Here is a 20653-nt window from a genome sequence, read left to right as displayed (position 1 = left end):
TTAATGCATATATTTGATCAATCACTATATAATGTTATTGTATATATTATTTCGCATATATAATTTATCACTCGTGTAATTTATCAATCAACTATATAAACTACAAATATTACTATCTAAGAATGTTTGCTTGCTTATTCACATTCATTTATGGTCCACTTCAATTGTCATTCAATACACAAAGCTAAGTTTTCCACATTTATTCTCTAACCGGCCCACTTCGTTTGCCAGTTTAATCGCCAATTTTAAGTTTTAACGCATAGTAATTAGTACATTATTTGGGGTCCACTTCAATTAGTACCTCCAATCGTAAATTATTCAAATATTATTTTTATGAATGTAATCTTTGTTTGTTAATAAAAATTTAGTTGACTTTCAAAAATCTATTGTGCCTCATAAAATGAGACTGAAAAAGTAGCATATGTTATTTGAAAATGACCTAAAAATTACTTTAAATCACAATAATTAACAACTTAAAATATTTAGAAATAGATATAACAAAATTGGTTTAACTCACGAACATAGTAATAACATATATTATTTAAAAAATAAATAAAAAATATTATAAATTATAATAATTAATAACCTAAAATATCTACAAGACAACAAAAAAGGCTAATTTTTGTACCGCATGTGTCACATTATTTATTTTGGTTATACAATATAAAATAGCTGAAAATTGAAATGATATAACTTTTTAAATATAACCAACTAAATCATTGTATTGACAACCCTAATGTTACTTCTACTCTATTTATTTTTACTTAAATTTAAAAAGACATGTTTTACTATCCTCAATCTCATCGCTACATATATTTGATATTTAAAATTGAAATTAAAAAATTAAATGACAAATAAGTTTCTATATTAGCTCACTTATGAGCAAAATATATTATAACAATATTTACTGTTTTTTAACAGTACATAATATATAACAATAATATAACTTTATCCATGTTGGGCCTGGAAAATGCCCAAACTTTCTTTACTAGTTTCATTATACTTGAAGAATAATGCAAAGATTAATATAAGTCAATTTAATGACAAAATTGAAGCTACTATACTTTGCATTCTCATTTTTTCTGTGCGAAGATAATTTAACAATAATTGCATTCCAATTTAATCTCATAAGATAAATTTGAGTTATGAAGGTAGAGAAAATATTCATACTAAATTTCAATTCAAATAAAATATTTTCAAATAAATATAAAAGAAATATAGTATATAAAGAATCATATATTTTCAAATAAATATGAAAGAAATATAGTATATAAAAAATCATGATGTCAAGAATGGTTCAATTGAATAATTGAATATAATTATAGAAGATGTGATATTTAACATTTAAAAAATCACATTTCTTAGTAACTGGGTTAAATTTTGAGTCATTTGAGTCCATCAACGACTTCATTAAACAAGGGAGATAGACATACTAAATTCAATCTTTCTAGCATTTATTGCTATTAAATAGAGAATCTATTTCGATTAATGTCGGATAATCGACTACAAAAGTAATATATTTTGTCCGAAGTTAGATAGATATTAGAAGAGAAAGAGGGACATATATATGATATTCATAGACTTTGAAAGGCTTACACTAAAGTCTCAACATTAGCCCTCTAAAATGAATGGAGGCTAGAGGTGTACATATCACATACATTACACAGATAAATGACATGCATGATGGAGTCAAACCTCGATTAGAATGATGAGAGGAAACTCAAAGCACTTCATAGTTGAGATAAGGTTGCACAAGGGATCAATTCTTAGCCCATTCGTGTTTCTCATGGTGATGGATGATTGACGTTGCATGCATAAGATAAGATCACTTAATATATGTTGTTTGCAGATGACACAATATTAATTGATGAGACATACAAATGAATTAGTGGTAGGCTGGAGGTATGTAGAAACACTCTGGAGTCTTAAAAGGTAAGGTTGAATAGGACCAAATCACTTAAAATGCAAATTTAGTGATGCAATGAATGTAAAAGGCATGTATGTGACACTCGAACACACAACTTATTCCTAAGAAAGATATTTCAAGTGTCTAATGTCTTGTAATTCAGGAAAGTAGAGACATCGACAATGATATCGCACATCGTATTGATGCAACATGGACAAATTAAACGCTTGCCTCCTGAATCTTATGTGTACCTAAGAGCTAAGAAGTATGGAGGTTTGAATATTTTAAGAATAAAACATAGTTGTTGTGAAGCTCTTATGGCAATTAGCAAGTAAAGAAAAATGTATTGTGGGTAAATTGGATACATGATGTCTATATGAAGAAATATCACCTCAAGACTAGTTGATATTTGACTACTCTAAAGATTGTGATGATCCAATATACCAAAAGGGAATAAATAATGAGGATTACGATTAATATCTACCTCAGAAAAGTTCGTTGAAGGGACATAGATTTGAATGTGTCTTGTATGAATAAAAAATATTCTACAATAATCGCTTAGTTGATCAAATATTTTGATAAATTTATGGTAAATAAAAACAAGTGTCTTAAAGATCAGGAAAATATGTTATGTTCCTTAATCAAAGTAGAAAAAACAAGATTTCCGGGTCTGAAATCAAATGTTCCTGCTAGTAGAGCAACCCGATTTCCATTACGTTAAGGAGCAATTGTTGCAGCCACCTTCTCGTTATCATATCCTCCTGATAACAAAACCACAAGGGTCTGATGCCGAGAAAAGAATAATTCATGATTCAGGAGGGAGCTGCTACTTATATGGCCAAATATTAATTACATACACGAAGACAACTGCCCTGCCATAAGCCTCACAGAAACAGAAAGATCAAATTAAAAAGGGCTGTGATTTATCACACATAAGCAAGCTGAAAGAAAAATCGGGATGGTGATAAACAGAAAATTAACCTTGGCTCATATAGCACCTGATTATGTTGATGAAGGTTGCTCAGCAACTGCACCGACCATATTCCCTAAAATTTGAGCCACTTCAAAAAAACCTATCCCATGTGGTACAGATGTAATTCAGACTCAAATCATCTACAAGGATTTTTTGCACAATGGAAGGCACAACCTGTCAGTATGAATAAATTAGATGCATGAAAATCTAATCAAGTAGAGGGAGGATGTCATTGGAAAATGGTTTTGGGGAAGCACAAACTGCTTTTCAAAGTTCACTCCCCATCTCCATCGTGCACAAGCACCGCAGAAACAAGAAAACTGATAACTTCAGTGTTATCTACCTGCGCAGAAAAATAAAAAAAGGAACAAATTGAAGTGCATTTAGGCTTTAGAATAACAATTGATTGAGATAGGTTATGAATAGCATCATTAGCTCCTGAAATTATAACTAATCAGTTTCCTTCTCATGTCATTCCTAGTAGATTAATGGAACTCTTTATACTAATAATGAAAGTAGAAGACGAGACGCATGAATTACAGTAGACATATTACCTTCACAAGGGCAAAAATGACACCTGCAAGCTTTAATATTCAAAGGGTGTCGACTTTCTTCTTGTGTTAAGAAAGGGGTACAAACACAAAGAAATTTTTGCTGAAAAGTTGGAAGGATCTATTCAAGGGAAACCAAATATCACAAAGTCAATCCAGATCTCGAGAACACATCATGATTATGAAGTCCATTTATTTGATTTTCTTTTGGATGTACATATTAAGTTTATGAAGGTTACAAAGCAGTTTACATGAATATTATAGGGCTGGGGTAGTTATCTAAGACAACATTCTTGTGTTGCACCGGCCAGCGCTTCAATAAACCTAAGGACATAAACATGTAATGATCTTCATTTCATCCCTCTTGCTATCAAGGACGAAAGGTCGTTGTTACTTATAGTCGTCACTCATGCATTCCGAGGAAAATAAAACCCAAGTATAATTTTATTTTTTCTACGAGTAGTGGATAAGATAAATCCAAGTATAATGTCTTCATGTGTAAATTAAATTCAAATTCTCGTCCAAAGATTTGTCAAACAAATGCAGGGTGACATTAATTTGATATGATTTGGATTTCATTCTTGACTTATAGCTGTGGAATTCTTTTTGACAAGTAAATAAGTGAAAATATGATACTAAGCAAGTGCCTGCAGAATAAGACTTAAGAGATGTAACTATGAGAAGTGTTTGAGATATTTGTGTCATGGAAAAGAATTTGCATGCACAAGCAACTCTCAATCAACAAAGGCAACGATTTTCTAGAATCCAACAACATTCCACCCAAAAGTACAGTCAGAAAAGGCCTTTGTTGTATACCAAAAGAGGCCAAGCTTATTGCCATTGACAAACAGATACGAGAACTTTCAAAAAAAATCAAAGAGAGAAGAGAATCTTCACCATTGAGGAACGACTGTCTGGTGTCAGGATGAGAGGCTACAGACTGCAAAATAGAAAGCAATGAGAAACTATTCAATAGGAAGTATGGAAAATTTGACCTTGGCCAGCAAAAACCTAAATAATGGAGGCATCTTAAAGCATTTATACTATGGTACCAACAGATATTTGGAAGTGATACTTGTCATGCTCCAAGAAAGAGATAAAACTTGAACTACTTCCCTACTAACACATCCAGTTTGTTGCATTCACCATCCACCTCTCTTGATACATTTAGCACAACCCAAATATATTCAATTTTCTATACCTATTTTGACTAACTCATTACTTTAAGATCACCAACAAGAATGAATAATAGAAACACTATGAAAAAGTCAACAATGAAATGAAGTTAATTACCTGTAGAAGTGAAAGTGCATTACAAACTCTATTGGATTGTACAGAAGTCAGGCTTGCCGACGGCAAAACAGGGTAGATAGAAACTATCTCCCGCAAACGTGAAAATTAACAATGGCAAACTTATAGAAACAGCTAGGAACTTCCACACTATAAGTTTAAGAAATAAGAAACAAATGGTTGAACAGAAAATGTCTACAATAGAAATTCAAGAAATACGAATAAATAGTTGAGAGAATATAAGTCCAGAATCTCAATTCTCATCATGGTAGAAAAAGTTACTTTAATGAACCAATAATATTGGTTCTGACAAAGCATACAACTACCTACATATATGATAAAGTAGCTTCTGTTTACCATCTAATTTGGGCTAAGATACAAAAACAGTTTAACTGAGATCAGATTTAAATGACAAAAAAAATTCTCCTCCTAGAGGTGACATTTTCCTCTTTTAGGTTGATGTTTCCTCAAAATTTGGTGTTGGCTTCATCTACATCAAAACAAATATGAAAAAGCGAAACGGAATTCTATTTTGAGACTTTCCTATATATATTTTTGTTTCCAATTATTACTCAAATCATACTTATTCCACAAGGAAAAGGTTTTAAAAATTAAGGATTTTTTAAAACTAAAACCTTATTTCAAAAGAAAAATGCATTAAAATTTAAGAAAAAGGTATTAAAATATAAGGAGATCTTCTTCCACAAGGAAAATTTATTAACTTTTAAAGAAATAATTCAATTTTAATTGAAACAAAAATCTTTATTGGAGGTGAGATTCGTACTTGGGGCACTCAGACAAGCATGACACTATTCACACCAAGCTACTGAACATTTATGTAAAAACTTACACATGTTCATTAACTTACAAACTTCAAGAAGGCAAAATAATAATAGAGAAATGAAAACGCTCATATGGGGTGCTGCGCCCCTATCCGAGAGATACTACAACTTGACAAGAAACCTAGTTTAATACTTGCAATATTTAAAAGAGATTAACGAAGGCATATTGATATCTAATCTAGTTGAGGGATAAGTTTCATAACACATAATTTAGCTAAGGATGTCCATCTGATCCATTTTTTTTAAAGATTTAATTCAGGTCAAAATTTATATGGCACGAAATTTTAACTAATGACGAAAAAGCCTCTCAAAATCTGTTAAGCAAAACAGACAAGCTTTTCATGCATATATTATCTTCACACTTAAGGACGAAATAACAATAATACTACCAACTTTCCAGTACCGCAATCAGTCGGTTCATGCTTCACACAAACTTAGAAAACATAAGGCAAATTAGTATTTTTCAAGCATGGGTTCACACACCCCAAAAGATAAAAACGTATAACCGTACTTATTTTACAAGCCATGATGACATGACCAAATAAGCCCTCAAAATCTCATGTAAATATACAATACAGAGATCATGTACAAGTCCCAAGGTTCATACAAAATATATATATGTCTATATGCAAGTTTGATCTTCCTTTAAGGCTTTCAAAACCTCCATCTTCAATGACCAACTTCAACCATCCTCTCGAACGTTCCCTACGATAGAAACAACTATCGCTAAGCATAAAGCTTAGAGGTGTAAAAACTATAGATCCGGCCCTTAGATTCACCAAGTCATCATTCTCAAGTCAAGGGTAGCATAATTGAAATATAATCAATAAAATAAGTAAATAGTATACAAAGAGTATCAAGTTGGATTAATACAGCTCCAAATGTCAATAATGTTCATAGCACAATTTTTCAAGAGCTTCAATAACAAGACTCCCCCAATATATACATCATGTCGTCACACCAAGCACGAGCAGATATCAAGAAGGGCCAACGCCATGTATCAAAAAGGGTCAAAGACCAATAAAAAATAGAACCAAGAACCATATTAAAAGTGCTTTCTAGTTCATACTTAAAATGGACAACTCCCATACATAAGACGAACTAAAAATCCAGAGTCAAGATGGCAAATGATCTGAATCAAGAGGCATGCCAATAGTTACAAAGTCACAACCACAAGAAGGACAGATTCCCAACAAGAATGCCAAGTGATCAAACAATCAGTACAAGTAGGCGAGTTACACAAGAGTCTTCAACGTCCTAAACGACAACAACACAACAATGCAAAGTGACAAGAGGTAATCAACGTACCAATATAAAATTTCAGATATACCAGCAGGTAAAAATAGTACAAGTACAAGTAAATACACAAATTGCAACGTTTTAGCAAAGAAACAATCCAAAACGACTTCAAGAGTTCAAATCGTTGACCAACCAACGAATGAAGATCCTCAACTTGTTCACGAGTATATACAACCTTAAAAATATAATTAAATAACTTATTTAATTTCTAGTATCTCAATAATGTTGAAGTAAATACTAGATAATCATCACAAGTAAGCCTAGCCTGCACATTTACGACTAAGCTCCCAAAACAGTGATTTTGTCCAACAAAAGTACTTCATGTTGCAACTTAGTTTTGAAATAGGAACCAACAAAACTGGACTTTACATCCTTAATAAAAGATGTAGGCACATCTCTTAATCTTGCAAATAATCAAGAATCACCTCAAAATACGCTTTGTACAAAAAGATATAATAAAAGCACTAACATTTGTACAGACAAGATTTCTAATTCCAGTAGCTGGACAGAATTCTTCATATTTTGCGTCCCATATTTGGAATCCATAACAGCAAAATTAGAGTTTTCATAAACATAAGAGTTGTAGAACTACGAAATGTCTTTCTAAATCATATTTATTCATTGACAAGATATGCTTAAAATACAAAAGACTACCCAGATAAGAAACATATTTTTTTCATTACAAAAAGTTATGTGTCGAATTCACCCAAAAGAAGCCTGTTTTTCTCTTCGTTTTGCATAACAACTGTTTAGCTAATGTTTTAATGTTATTATACTTCAGGAAAAAGAAAACAACCAAAGCAGGTGTAAAATATATTGATACAAAATGACCCTCATCACCTCTACACATGTCAACAAAAGGGGCTGCCCCTAAAAATAGTTGGCTGCCCAGAAAACATACATATATATTCATTTTTATATACCTTATACCCACACCTCCAATATATGTGTAAACATAATTTGAAAATTATGCAAATACCCCCATACAATACGTTAAATTACGATAACAATTTGTGTTAACCACTTTTTCAAGTATCACAAAATTTCAAGTCCCCAAAATGAGAATAAAACATATTATAGTAATGTATGGATATGTAATTAATGGTCTAGTATCTTAGGGGTGTTACAACTCTCTCCCCCTTAAAAAAATTTCGTCTCGAAATTTACCTTAGGCTAGTACCGAAACAAGTGTGGATATTGTCTCCTTATGTAATCTTCTCTCTCCCAGGTAGCTTCTTTGCCAGAATGATTCATCCAAAGTACCTTTACTAAGGGGATTTTCTTGTTCCTAAGTTGCTTTACCTCACGAGCTAGAATTAGGATAGGTTCTTTATTATACGTCAAGTCGGAATTAACCTTAATAGATTTAATTGGAAGAACATGAGATGGATCAGAATGATATCTTCGGAGCATAGAAACATGGAAGATATTGTCTAACTCCAGTGTTAAAGCCAATTTATATGCAACCTGTTCAACCCTTTCAAGTATCTCATAAGGTCCAATAAATTGGGGACTAAGTTTTCCTTTTTGGCCAAATCTCATAATCTTTTTCCATAAAGACACCTTTAAGAATACTTTATCTCCAACTTGATATTCAATGTCACGCCTTTTTAGATCAGCGTACGACTTTTTTCTATCCGAAGAAATCTTTAAGCAATCCTTGATAGTTTTCACCTTGTCCTCGGTTTGCTGCACCATTTTAGGACTAATAAGCTTTCTCTCACCAATTTCACTCCAACAAAGAGGGGTCCGACATTTTCTTCCATATAAGGCTTCATATGGAGGCATTCCAATACTTGATTAGTAGCTATTATTGTAAGCAAATTCTATTAAAGCCAAGTGTTTGTCCCTACTACCCTCAAACTCCATAATGCAAGCTCGAAGCATATCCTCCAAAATTTGTATCACTCTTTCCGATTGACCGTCTGTCTGAGGATGCAATGAAGCTAAATTTCAACTTTGTACCCAAAGCTTCCTGCAAGCTGCCCCAAAATCTAGATGTAAACCTTGGGTCTCGATCAGATAGAATAGACACAGGGATCCCATGTATTTTTACAATCTCATTAATGTACAACTCGGCTAAACGCTCAAGTAAGTAATCCATTCTAATTGCTAAGAAGTGAGCACTCTTTGTTAGCCAATCTAAAATCACCCATATTGCATCATGATTTCTCTTAGTGCGAGGAAGTCCACAAACAAAGTCCATAGTTATTCTCTCCCATTTCCATTCTGGCATAGACAAGGGCTGTAGTAAACCAACCGAGACTTGGTGTTCTGCCTTTACTTGTTGACAAACCAAACATTTTGAAATGAACTCTGCAATGTCTATCTTCATACCATTCCACCAATAATTTCTTTGATAGTATGATACATCTTTGTACCTCCAGGATGCATTGCATATTGTGAAGTATGTGTTTCTTTCAATATTTCTCTCCTCAAGTTGTCATCATTAGGGACACATAACCTATTTTGATAAAGTAATACACCATCCTTTGTTAATATAAAATCAAGCTTCTCCCCATTTTGGACCTCTCTAGTCAATTTTACAAGTTTCTCATCTAACTTTTGTGCTTCCTTTAACTTGTTCAAGTAATATTGGCTTACTTTCAAATTAGCAATAACTGAACCATTTGAATGAGGTGTAAAAAAAACATTCATGGCTCTTAACTCAAGTAACAACGTCAAAGGACTCAAAGAAATGCTTGAGAATGATTTTTGACTTAAGGCATCGGCAACCACAATAGCTTTACCTGGATGATAATCAATCGTGCAATCATAATCCTTGATGAGTTCAAGCCATCTACGTTGTCTTAGATTCAGCTCCTTTTGAGTACCCTATTACTTTAAGCTCTTGTGATCAGTGAATATATGACATTTCTCCCCATACAAATAATGTCGCCAAATTTTTAAAGCAAACACTATAGCAGCAAGTTCAAGATCATGAGTAGGATAATTCAATTCATGTGGTTTTAATTTCCGAGAGGCATAAGATATTACCTTCCCTTCTTGCATGAAAACACATCCTAGATCATTGTAAAAGCATCACTGTAGACTACATATTTTTTTCCCTTCAATTGGTAGAGTAAGTATAGGCGCTTGAATCAACAAGGATTTGGTGTTTCAAAGCTCTTTTAACATTTTTCATCCCAAATAAACTTTACTTCCTTCTGCAAGAATTTAGTCAAAGGGGAGGCAATAATGGACAAGCCTTTCACAAATCTTCTATAGTATCCTGCTAAGCCCAAGAAACTTCTTACCTCAGTCGGATTTTTGGGAGGTCTCCATTCAACAACAACTTGTATCTTACTAGGATCCACCTTCACACCTTCACTTGATACAACATGTCCCAGAAAAGACACATCATCAAGCCAAAATTCACACTTCGAAAGTTTAGCATAAAGTTCTTTCTCCTCTAAAATCCACAAAATAATCCGGAGGTGTTTATCATGGTTTTCACTACTTCTGAAATATATTAAGATATCATCTATAAAAACAACCACAAACTGATCAAGATAAGGCTTGAATACTCGATTCATTAGATCCATAAATACCGCAGGAGCATTTGTTAATCCGAATGGCATCACCAAAAAATCATAATGACAATACCTTTTTCTAAAAGATGTTTTAGGAATATCATTCTCTCTAACACGCACTTGGTGATATCCAGACCTTAAACCGATCTTCGAGAATACCTTAGCACCCTTCAGTTGGTCAAACAAATCATCAATCCTTGATAATGGATATCTATTCTTTATGGTTATGTTGTTCAATTGTCTATAGTCAATACAAGCCTAAGAGTGCCATCTTTCTTCTTTACAAATAAAACAGGGGTTCCCCAAGGAGAAACATTAGGTCTAATAAAACCTTTCTCAAGAAGTTCTTGCAATTAAGATTTCAATTCTCTTAATTCTGCTGGAGCCATTCTATAAGGAGTGATGGAAATAGGGTTAGATCCAGGAATAAGCTCAATTGGAAATTCAACCTCTCTTTCCAGGGGCAATCCAGGAAGGTTTTCTGGAAAGACTTCTGGAAAATCACATACCATAGCTATGTCTTGATACAAGGACTCTCCAACTGAGTATCAACTATGTGAGCAAGGTATACCCCACAACCTTGACGCATCAACTTTCTTGCCAAGGCCGCAGAAATAATACTAGATGTCAAAGATCTTTCACCTTGTATGACGATATGTGAACATGCAGGATCTTTAAAAGACACAAGCTTTGACCTACAATCTACGACTGCATGTATAAAGTCAGTCCATCCCGATAATAACATCAAAGTCCTTGAAGGGCATTTCAATCAAATCAGCAGGGAAGACTAGATTTTGAATCGGAGGGACAATCATGATAAATTCGATTACACACAACCTGATAACCCAATGGACTTTCAACCAGCACATCATAATTAAGTCTCATGGATTCACATTTTCAGGAAGGACAAGTGATGAACAAATATATGAATGTATAGAACCAAGAATAAACAATGTAAACACACACAAGCCAAATAAGTGAAATTTACCGACAACCACATCTTGCCCATCTTGATCATCCCTCTGCCTCATATCATAAGCGCGTGAAGTACCCCTTTGTCCACTAGCTTGATTAGCTCCACTTGCACCTGACGTTTGGGTGTTTCTAGGCCTTACACCTTTATTAGTTTGAGGAGTATTAACAGAAGGCTTATGAACTGAACCTTCAATTTTCAAAGAAGGAGCATTATTAAGATTAGGACAGTCCTTCACTTTATGATCAAAGCTCCCACAATTAAAACATGCACTAGAGGCTCTCCTGTAAGTACCAAAATGATTCTTTCCACATTGCGGACAAGTTGGAACATGAGGCTTGACTTGGCCATAATTTGGAGTGATAGCTGAAGAAAAATCTGATCTGTTTTGCTTCTGTTGAGTTGGCCTATAATCACTACTAGCCTTAGAATTATCAAACCTTCCCCCTTTTTTATGGACCTCCAAGATCTGGTCTTGGCTTTCGGAATCTGTTTTCATATCTACTAGCTTCTTCTTTATCAAGTTGTTCCCAAGTAAAAGCAGCAGACACTAACTTGCAAAAGTTCTCATGTTGCAGGATCGCCACATTCTTCCTAATGAAATCATTTAAACCATCTTCAAATTTCCTGCACTTGTCTTTTTCCTCTTTAATAATACCTCCAGCATAACGAGAGATCCTTAGAAACCTCTGTTCATATTCAACAATAGACTTGTCTCGCTGCCTTAGATTCAAAAATTCCTTTTTCTTTGCATCACAATAAGCAGGTGTACATACTTATACGAAATTCCTTAACAAAATCATCCCAAGTATGAACAGGAGGTTTTACTTTGCATTCGGAACACTTACCCATTGTAATAGTGAAATAGCATACTTAGATTTGGCAACGTCTGAACACTCTAACTACTCAAACACCCTCTCCATGCGATCTATTGTTCAGCATCAGTAGGATCAACCGTTCCTTCAAACTCCCCTCCACCCATTTTCCTCATTTTCTCAAAGTTAATCCCATTGGGATCATGCATCCATTCAGCCATGTGGTGGACGAATTCAGCCATTTGTTGAAAAGGAGGTTTCATGGCTTGTGTACCATGACTCATGTGAGGATGTGAACCAGCTCTTACACGTTGATGGTTTCCCACTTCCGACCCGCTAGTGTGGGGAACATGCTCATTCGAGATATATTCTCCAATCCATAGAGGCACCCAAACCTTCACGAGCAGCTTCCATAGGTCAGTTAGATGAAGTGGCCATAACTTAATTCCTTCAAAAGAGAAGATCACACTGCATTAAGAACATGTACATGATGTATGTGCACTCTACATGCCATAATGATATGGCACACCATGTAAGTGAACATGAACTCTAAATAGAATCTTTTCGAAAGCAAACAACTATACAAGTAACTCAAAAAACAAAAAAGTCCAAGAACCACAGACCTAGTTTAATACTTGCAATATTTAAAAGAGATTAACGAAGGCATATTGATATCTAATCTATTTGAGGGATAAGTTTCATAACACATAATTTAGCTAAAGATGTGCATCTGACCCATTTTTTTAAATATTTAATTCAGATCAAAATTTATTAGGCACAAAATTTTAACTAATGACGAAAAAGCCTCTCAAAATCTGTTAAGCAGACCTGACAAGCTTTTCGTGAATATATTATCTTCACACTGAAGGACGAAATAACAATAATATTACCAACTTCCCAGTACCGCAATCAGCCGGTTCATGCTTCACACAAACACAGAAAACATAAGGCAAATTAGTATTTTTCAAGCATGGGACACGCACCCCAAAAGATAAAAAACGTATAACCATACTTCTTTAACAACACATGATGACATGACCAAATAAGCCCTCAAAATCTCATGTAAATATACAATACATAGATCATGTACAAGTCCCAAGGTTTATACAAAATATATATATGTCTATATGCAAGTTTGATCTTCCTTTAAGGCTTTCAAAACCTCCATCTTCAATGACCAACTTCAACCGTCCTCTCGAACATTCCGTACGATAGAAACAACTATCGCTAAGCATAACCAAGTCATCATTCTCAAATCAAGGGTAGCATAATTGAAATATAATCAATAAAATCAGTAAACAGTATACAAAGAATATTAAGTTGAATTAATTAAAGCTCCAAATGTCAATAACGTTTATATCACAATTTTTCAAGAGCTTCAATGACAAGACTCCCCCAATATATACATCATGTCGTAAAACCAAGCACGAGCAGGTATCAAGAAGGGCCAACGCCCTGTATCAAGAAGGGTCAAAGCCCAATAAACAATAGAACCAAGAACCATATTAAAAGTGGCTTTCTAGTTCGTACTTAAAATAGACAACTCTCATACTTAAGACGAACTAAAAATCCAGAGTCAAGATGGAAAATGATCCGAATCAGGAGGCATGCCAACAATGAAAAGGTCACCGCCACAAGAAGGACAGAGTCCCAACAAGAATGCCAAGTGATCAAACAATCCGTACAAGTGGGCGAGTTACACAAGAGTCTTTAACATCTTAAACGACAACAACACGACAATGCAAAGTGACAAGATGTAATCAACGTACCAATATAAAATTTCAGATATACCAGCAGGTAAAAATAGTACAAGTACAAGTTTATACACAAACCTCAACGATTTAGCACAGAAACAGTCAAGCACGACTTCAAGAGTTCAAACCATAGACCAGCCAACGTATGAAGATCCTCAACTTGTTCACGAGTATATACAACCTTTAAAATACAATAAATAACTTACTTAATTTCTAGTATCTCAATAATGTTGAAGTAAGACAGGATAATCATCACAAGTAAGCCTAGCCTGCACATTTACGATTAAGCTCCCAACATAGTGATTCTGTCCAATAAAAGTACTTCATGTCACAACTTACTTTTGAAAAAGGAAACAGCAAAACTGGACTTTACATCCTTAATAAAAGATGTAGGCACATCTCTTAAGCTTGAAAATAATCAAGAATCACCTTAAAATACGCTTTGTACAAAAAGATATAGTAGAACACTAACAGTTGTACATACAAGATTTCTAATTCCAGTAGCTAGACAGAATTCTTCATATGTTGCGTCCCATATTTGAAATCCATAACAGCAAAATTAGAGTTTTCCATAAACATAAGAGTTGTAGAACTACGAAATATCTTTCTAAATCATATTTATTCATTGCAAACCAAGTTCTATATGACAAGATATGCTTAGAGTACAAAAGACTACCCAGATAAGAAACATATTTTTTTTCATCACTTACCAAAAGTTGTGTGTCCAATTCACCCAAAAGGAGCTTGTTTTTCTCTTGGTTTTGCAGAATAACTGTTTAGCTAATGTTTTAATGTTATTATACTTCAGGAAAACGAAATCAACCAAAGGAGGTGTAAAATATATAGATACAAAACGATCCTCATCACCTCTACACACGTCAACAAAAGGGGCTGCCCCTAAAAATAGTTGGCTGCCTAGAAATCATATATATATATTCATTTTTATATACCTTATACCCACACCTCCAATATATGTGTAAATATAATTTGAAAATTACGCAAATACCCCCATACAATACGCTAAATTACAAAAACAATTTATTTTAAGCAAGTTTTCAAGTATCACAAAATTTCAAGTCCCCAAAATGAGAATGAAACATATTATAATAATGTATGGATATGTAATTAATGGTCTAGTATCTTAGGTGTGTTACATGGGGAATCGAACTAGGACAGCGAGTGGGCTTGTGACAGCTCCAATCATCTCCATTGCGGGTTACTTTGTTATTTCAGGGGATTCAAGATACCATATATGCAATATAAGTCAAAACTTTACGTGTATATATCATATAATTTTCGACGAATGGTGTCCAATTAGACACCCTAGGGACAAGGTGGCTCCGCCCTTGCTCTTTAATCATCCTAAGAGTCTACAAGAGGTTAAGGAGTGAAAGCTAGGACTCGAGGAGATATTTCCAACTTTAAGCATTTGAAATTCACAGTAACCCCAATCGAAAAACCATGAAGATGTTGTCTTGATAGCTTTGCTATATAGGTCATTTAAATGTTTCATTTTATTCTTAACTTTTAATGGTGTAGAGTAGATACCAGTGGGGTGGTACTTTAGTTTCATGTGCATATGACAGATGAGATAAATTCTAGAATTACAATGTAACACTACCCAAAATACATGTAGAAGTGCAGCGATAGTACCAAATGAGTGTCATAACAAGGGGGTCAAATCCGGAAACAATTCTTTTTTCTGGAGAAGGAAAACAAAGGTAATAAATATATTTAGATAAATCTTAATTCTATTTAGCAAAACGACAAAATTATACTCAATCTAAAATGTCAAAGTAAATCTCTAAAGTAAGAAGAATAAGCCTTGAAAAGCTTTAGAAGAGCGTTTTAACGAAGATTAGGATCATAAAGAACAAACACAAGTTGTTCAATGGATAGCATTCTGCTATCCTTATTAGGGGTGCTCCGGCGCTCGAAGACAATGATGACATACCACCTTCTCCTCCGAAGCTGCCGACACCGACGGAGAAAGCTCGAGGTAAGTTTGTCATTCTAAAGCCTCAATTGAATGTTTTTATCTTTTTTGTCCTTTCATTTACCCAACTTTATTTTCTCTCCTTTTTATTTTTTCCCGAACTGAAAAAGATAAAATTCATCGTTGAATTATTTTAATAAATATAATTCACCATTTTATTTAAAATTGTGGCAACATCAATGAACGATGAATTAGATATTTTAAATAAAATGGTGAATTGATGGTGCTGCGATTTTAAACAAAATGGTGAATTTTATTTATCAAAATAATCCAACTGTGAATTTTGTCTTTGTACAGTCAGGTAACAAAAGAAAAATGAGAAAATCAACTAGGGTAAGTGAAAGGACGAAAAAGATAAAATATTCAATTGAGGCTTTAGAATGGCAAACTTACCTCAATCTTTCTCCATCGGTGTCAGCAGCTTCAGAGGAGGAGGTGGTATGTCATCATTGTCTTTCAGCGTCAGAGCCCCACCCATAAGGGTCACAAAATGCAATCTGCGGAACAACTTGTGTTTTTTCTCTGCAACCCTAATCTTCGTGAAAATGCTCTTCTAGAGCTTTTCAAGGTTTTTATTCTTCTCACTTTAGAGGTTTACTTAAACATTTTTAATTGAGTATCATTTTGTTATTCTGTTAACTAGAATTAAGATTTACCTAAATATACTTACTTCCTTTTCCTTTTCCAGAAGAAGGAACTTCACCGAAATTTGGCCGCATTGTTGTGACACTCATTTGGTACTATCGTTGCTGTCCTCAAGTACTTTTAATAGTGTTCCATTGTAATTCTAGAGTTTACCTCATCTCTCATATGCACGTGAAGCTAAAGGACCACTCCACGCGGTAATTCTAGCATTTCTTTTGTTTCATACATACATTTCTTCAGTAATAACTGAAAGCCTATGCTTCACACCGCACCATTTAAAGCTTAGAATAAAAGAAAGAATTTGAGTGACCTTTTACAAAAAAAAATTTAATTGGTGTTATAGAGGTATTCAGATGGTTAAAATTCAAAAATGTTTTCTTTAGTCCTAGTTTTTTTCCATCTTTTAGTGTCTTAGGATGACAAAAAAGTTTGTGAAATTTCTGGCTAGGGAGGGAGGGGAAGCTAGTTCTACACTAGCCCATATGCTGAAGGTCACATCCTTGTTGTAATTTATACTCAACTCATTGCAAGGTTGTTTTTTCAATAATGAAAATTAGTCAATTTACGTCATTTCATTGTATATGTACGGTTGCTTTATCCAAGGCGAGAAAAAAGGGAATAAAATGATTTGGGCAAAAGTTGAAATCAAATATATAGGGAATGTCCAAAATAGAATCTCAATGTGCTTTTTGTTAGTTGGTGTATGCAAATGAAATAGTGTTCCATTGTAATTCTAGAGTTTACCTAATCTCTCATATGCACGTGAAGCTAAAGGACCACTCCACGCGGTAATTCTAGCATTTCTTTTGTTTCATACATACATTTCTTCAGTAATAACTGAAAGCCTATGCTTCACACCGCACCATTTAAAGCTTAGAATAAAAGAAAGAATTTGAGTGACCTTTTACAAAAAAAAATTAATTGGTGTTATAGAGGTATTCAAATGGTTAAAATTCAAAAATGTTTTCTTTAGTCCTAGTTTTTTTCCATCTTTTAGTGTCTTAGGATGACAAAAAAGTTTGTGAAATTTCTGGCTAGGGAGGGAGGGGAAGCTAGTTCTACACTAGCCCATATGCTGAAGGTCACATCCTTGTTGTAATTTATACTCAACTCATTGCAAGGTTGTTTTTTCAATAATGAAAATTAGTCAATTTACGTCATTTCATTGTATATGTACGGTTGCTTTATCCAAGGCGAGAAAAAAGGGAATAAAATGATTTGGGCAAAAGTTGAAATCAAATATATAGGGAATGTCCAAAATAGAATCTCAATGTGCTTTTTGTTAGTTGGTGTATGCAAATGAAATAGTGTTCCATTGTAATTCTAGAGTTTACCTAATCTCTCATATGCACGTGAAGCTAAAGGACCACTCCACGCGGTAATTCTAGCATTTCTTTTGTTTCATACATACATTTCTTCAGTAATAACTGAAAGCCTATGCTTCACACCGCACCATTTAAAGCTTAGAATAAAAGAAAGAATTTGAGTGACCTTTTACAAAAAAAAATTAATTGGTGTTATAGAGGTATTCAAATGGTTAAAATTCAAAAATGTTTTCTTTAGTCCTAGTTTTTTTCCATCTTTTAGTGTCTTAGGATGACAAAAAAGTTTGTGAAATTTCTGGCTAGGGAGGGAGGGGAAGCTAGTTCTACACTAGCCCATATGCTGAAGGTCACATCCTTGTTGTAATTTATACTCAACTCATTGCAAGGTTGTTTTTTCAATAATGAAAATTAGTCAATTTACGTCATTTCATTGTATATGTACGGTTGCTTTATCCAAGGCGAGAAAAAAGGGAATAAAATGATTTGGGCAAAAGTTGAAATCAAATATATAGGGAATGTCCAAAATAGAATCTCAATGTGCTTTTTGTTAGTTGGTGTATGCAAATGAAATAGTGTTCCATTGTAATTCTAGAGTTTACCTAATCTCTCATATGCACGTGAAGCTAAAGGACCACTCCACGCGGTAATTCTAGCATTTCTTTTGTTTCATACATACATTTCTTCAGTAATAACTGAAAGCCTATGCTTCACACCGCACCATTTAAAGCTTAGAATAAAAGAAAGAATTTGAGTGACCTTTTACAAAAAAAAATTAATTGGTGTTATAGAGGTATTCAAATGGTTAAAATTCAAAAATGTTTTCTTTAGTCCTAGTTTTTTTCCATCTTTTAGTGTCTTAGGATGACAAAAAAGTTTGTGAAATTTCTGGCTAGGGAGGGAGGGGAAGCTAGTTCTACACTAGCCCATATGCTGAAGGTCACATCCTTGTTGTAATTTATACTCAACTCATTGCAAGGTTGTTTTTTCAATAATGAAAATTAGTCAATTTACGTCATTTCATTGTATATGTACGGTTGCTTTATCCAAGGCGAGAAAAAAGGGAATAAAATGATTTGGGCAAAAGTTGAAATCAAATATATAGGGAATGTCCAAAATAGAATCTCAATGTGCTTTTTGTTAGTTGGTGTATGCAAATGAAATAGTGTTCCATTGTAATTCTAGAGTTTACCTCATCTCTCATATGCACGTGAAGCTAAAGGACCACTCCACGCGGTAATTCTAGCATTTCTTTTGTTTCATACATACATTTCTTCAGTAATAACTGAAAGCCTATGCTTCACACCGCACCATATAAAGCTTAGAATAAAAGAAAGAATTTGAGTGACCTTTTACAAAAAAAAATTAATTGGTGTTATAGAGGTATTCAAATGGTTAAAATTCAAAAATGTTTTCTTTAGTCCTAGTTTTTTTCCATCTTTTAGTGTCTTAGGATGACAAAAAAGTTTGTGAAATTTCTGGCTAGGGAGGGAGGGGAAGCTAGTTCTACACTAGCCCATATGCTGAAGGTCACATCCTTGTTGTAATTTATACTCAACTCATTGCAAGGTTGTTTTTTCAATAATGAAAATTAGTCAATTTACGTCATTTCATTGTATATATACGGTTGCTTTATCCAAGGCGAGAAAAAAGGGAATAAAATGATTTGGGCAAAAGTTGAAATCAAATATACAGGGAATGTCCAAAATAGAATCTCAATGTGCTTTTTGTTAGTTGGTGTATGCAAATGAAATAGATGGAGCCTACTTTTCGAGGAGATATTGACCCTGAAAAAAATTTTGCCACTAGAAGGAGAAACTATTATGTCATTTAAATTTAATCTCAACTTGGTTGTTTTTGTTCTTTGGTCCAACATAGATGGTAAACAAAAACTACTATTTTTGGTGCTTGTATTTTTTATCAGAACCAATATGATTGATTAGTTAAATAACTCTCTCTACGATGATGAGATTCTGGACTTCATCATTTCTTCCCATCCCACATTTATTTTCAATGAGACAAAACCCAAAAATGAGATTGTTCTTCGTGCAAAATAAATTCAAATTTCAAACGTGACCTCTCACTCACACACGTGCATTACCTTTTTCTACAAGGTAAAATAATATAAAAAGATGCGGAAGCACTAATCTAAAGTGTCAAAATTAAAATTGTGCAGATTTCAAACCATGTCCAACATGAACTTTATTATTATTACATATATAAGCTTATGTCTTAAAAGCTAGCAAAAAATTACCTTCACAAGGGCCAAATAACACCTACGCTTGCAAGCCTCAATATTCAAAGGGTGTCGACTTTCTTGTTGTGTTAAGAAAGAGGTACAAACACAAAGGAATTTTTGCTGAAAAGCAGAAAACTGTTACAAGGATCTAGTCAAGGGAAACCAAATATGACAAAGTCAATCCAAATCTCGAGAACAGATCATGATTATGAAGTCCATTTATTTGATTTTTTTGGACGTGCATATTAAGTTTATGAAGATTACAAAGCAGTTTATATGAATAATATAGGGCTGGGGTAGTTATCTCAGACAACATTCTTGTGTTGCACCAGCCAGCGCTTCAATAAACCTAAGGACATAAACATGTAATGATCTTTATTTCATCCCTCTTGATGGACATCAGTGACTATCAAGGACGAAAGGTCATTGTTACTTATAGTCGTGACTCGTGCATTCCGAGGAAAATAAAATCCAAGAATAATTTTATTTTTTTCTACGAGTAGTGGATAAGATAA

General features: G+C 33.8%; 1 long non-coding RNA gene across 1 annotated transcript; it reads right to left on the bottom strand.

The window, feature by feature from the left end:
• Nucleotides 1–2400: 2400 nt before the first annotated feature.
• Nucleotides 2401–20137, bottom strand: LOC114076441. The gene is made up of 5 exons (XR_003577369.1): nucleotides 14647–20137; nucleotides 14015–14117; nucleotides 4328–4370; nucleotides 3141–3222; nucleotides 2401–3053 (listed from the first exon to the last, which is right to left on the bottom strand). It is a non-coding gene; the product is annotated as an uncharacterized LOC114076441 (long non-coding RNA).
• Nucleotides 20138–20653: the final 516 nt, after the last annotated feature.

This window comes from Solanum pennellii, chromosome 3 (assembly GCF_001406875.1).
Source record: "Solanum pennellii chromosome 3, SPENNV200".
NCBI lineage: Eukaryota > Viridiplantae > Streptophyta > Magnoliopsida > Solanales > Solanaceae > Solanum > Solanum pennellii.
This window is presented reverse-complemented; position numbering and strand designations above follow the sequence as displayed.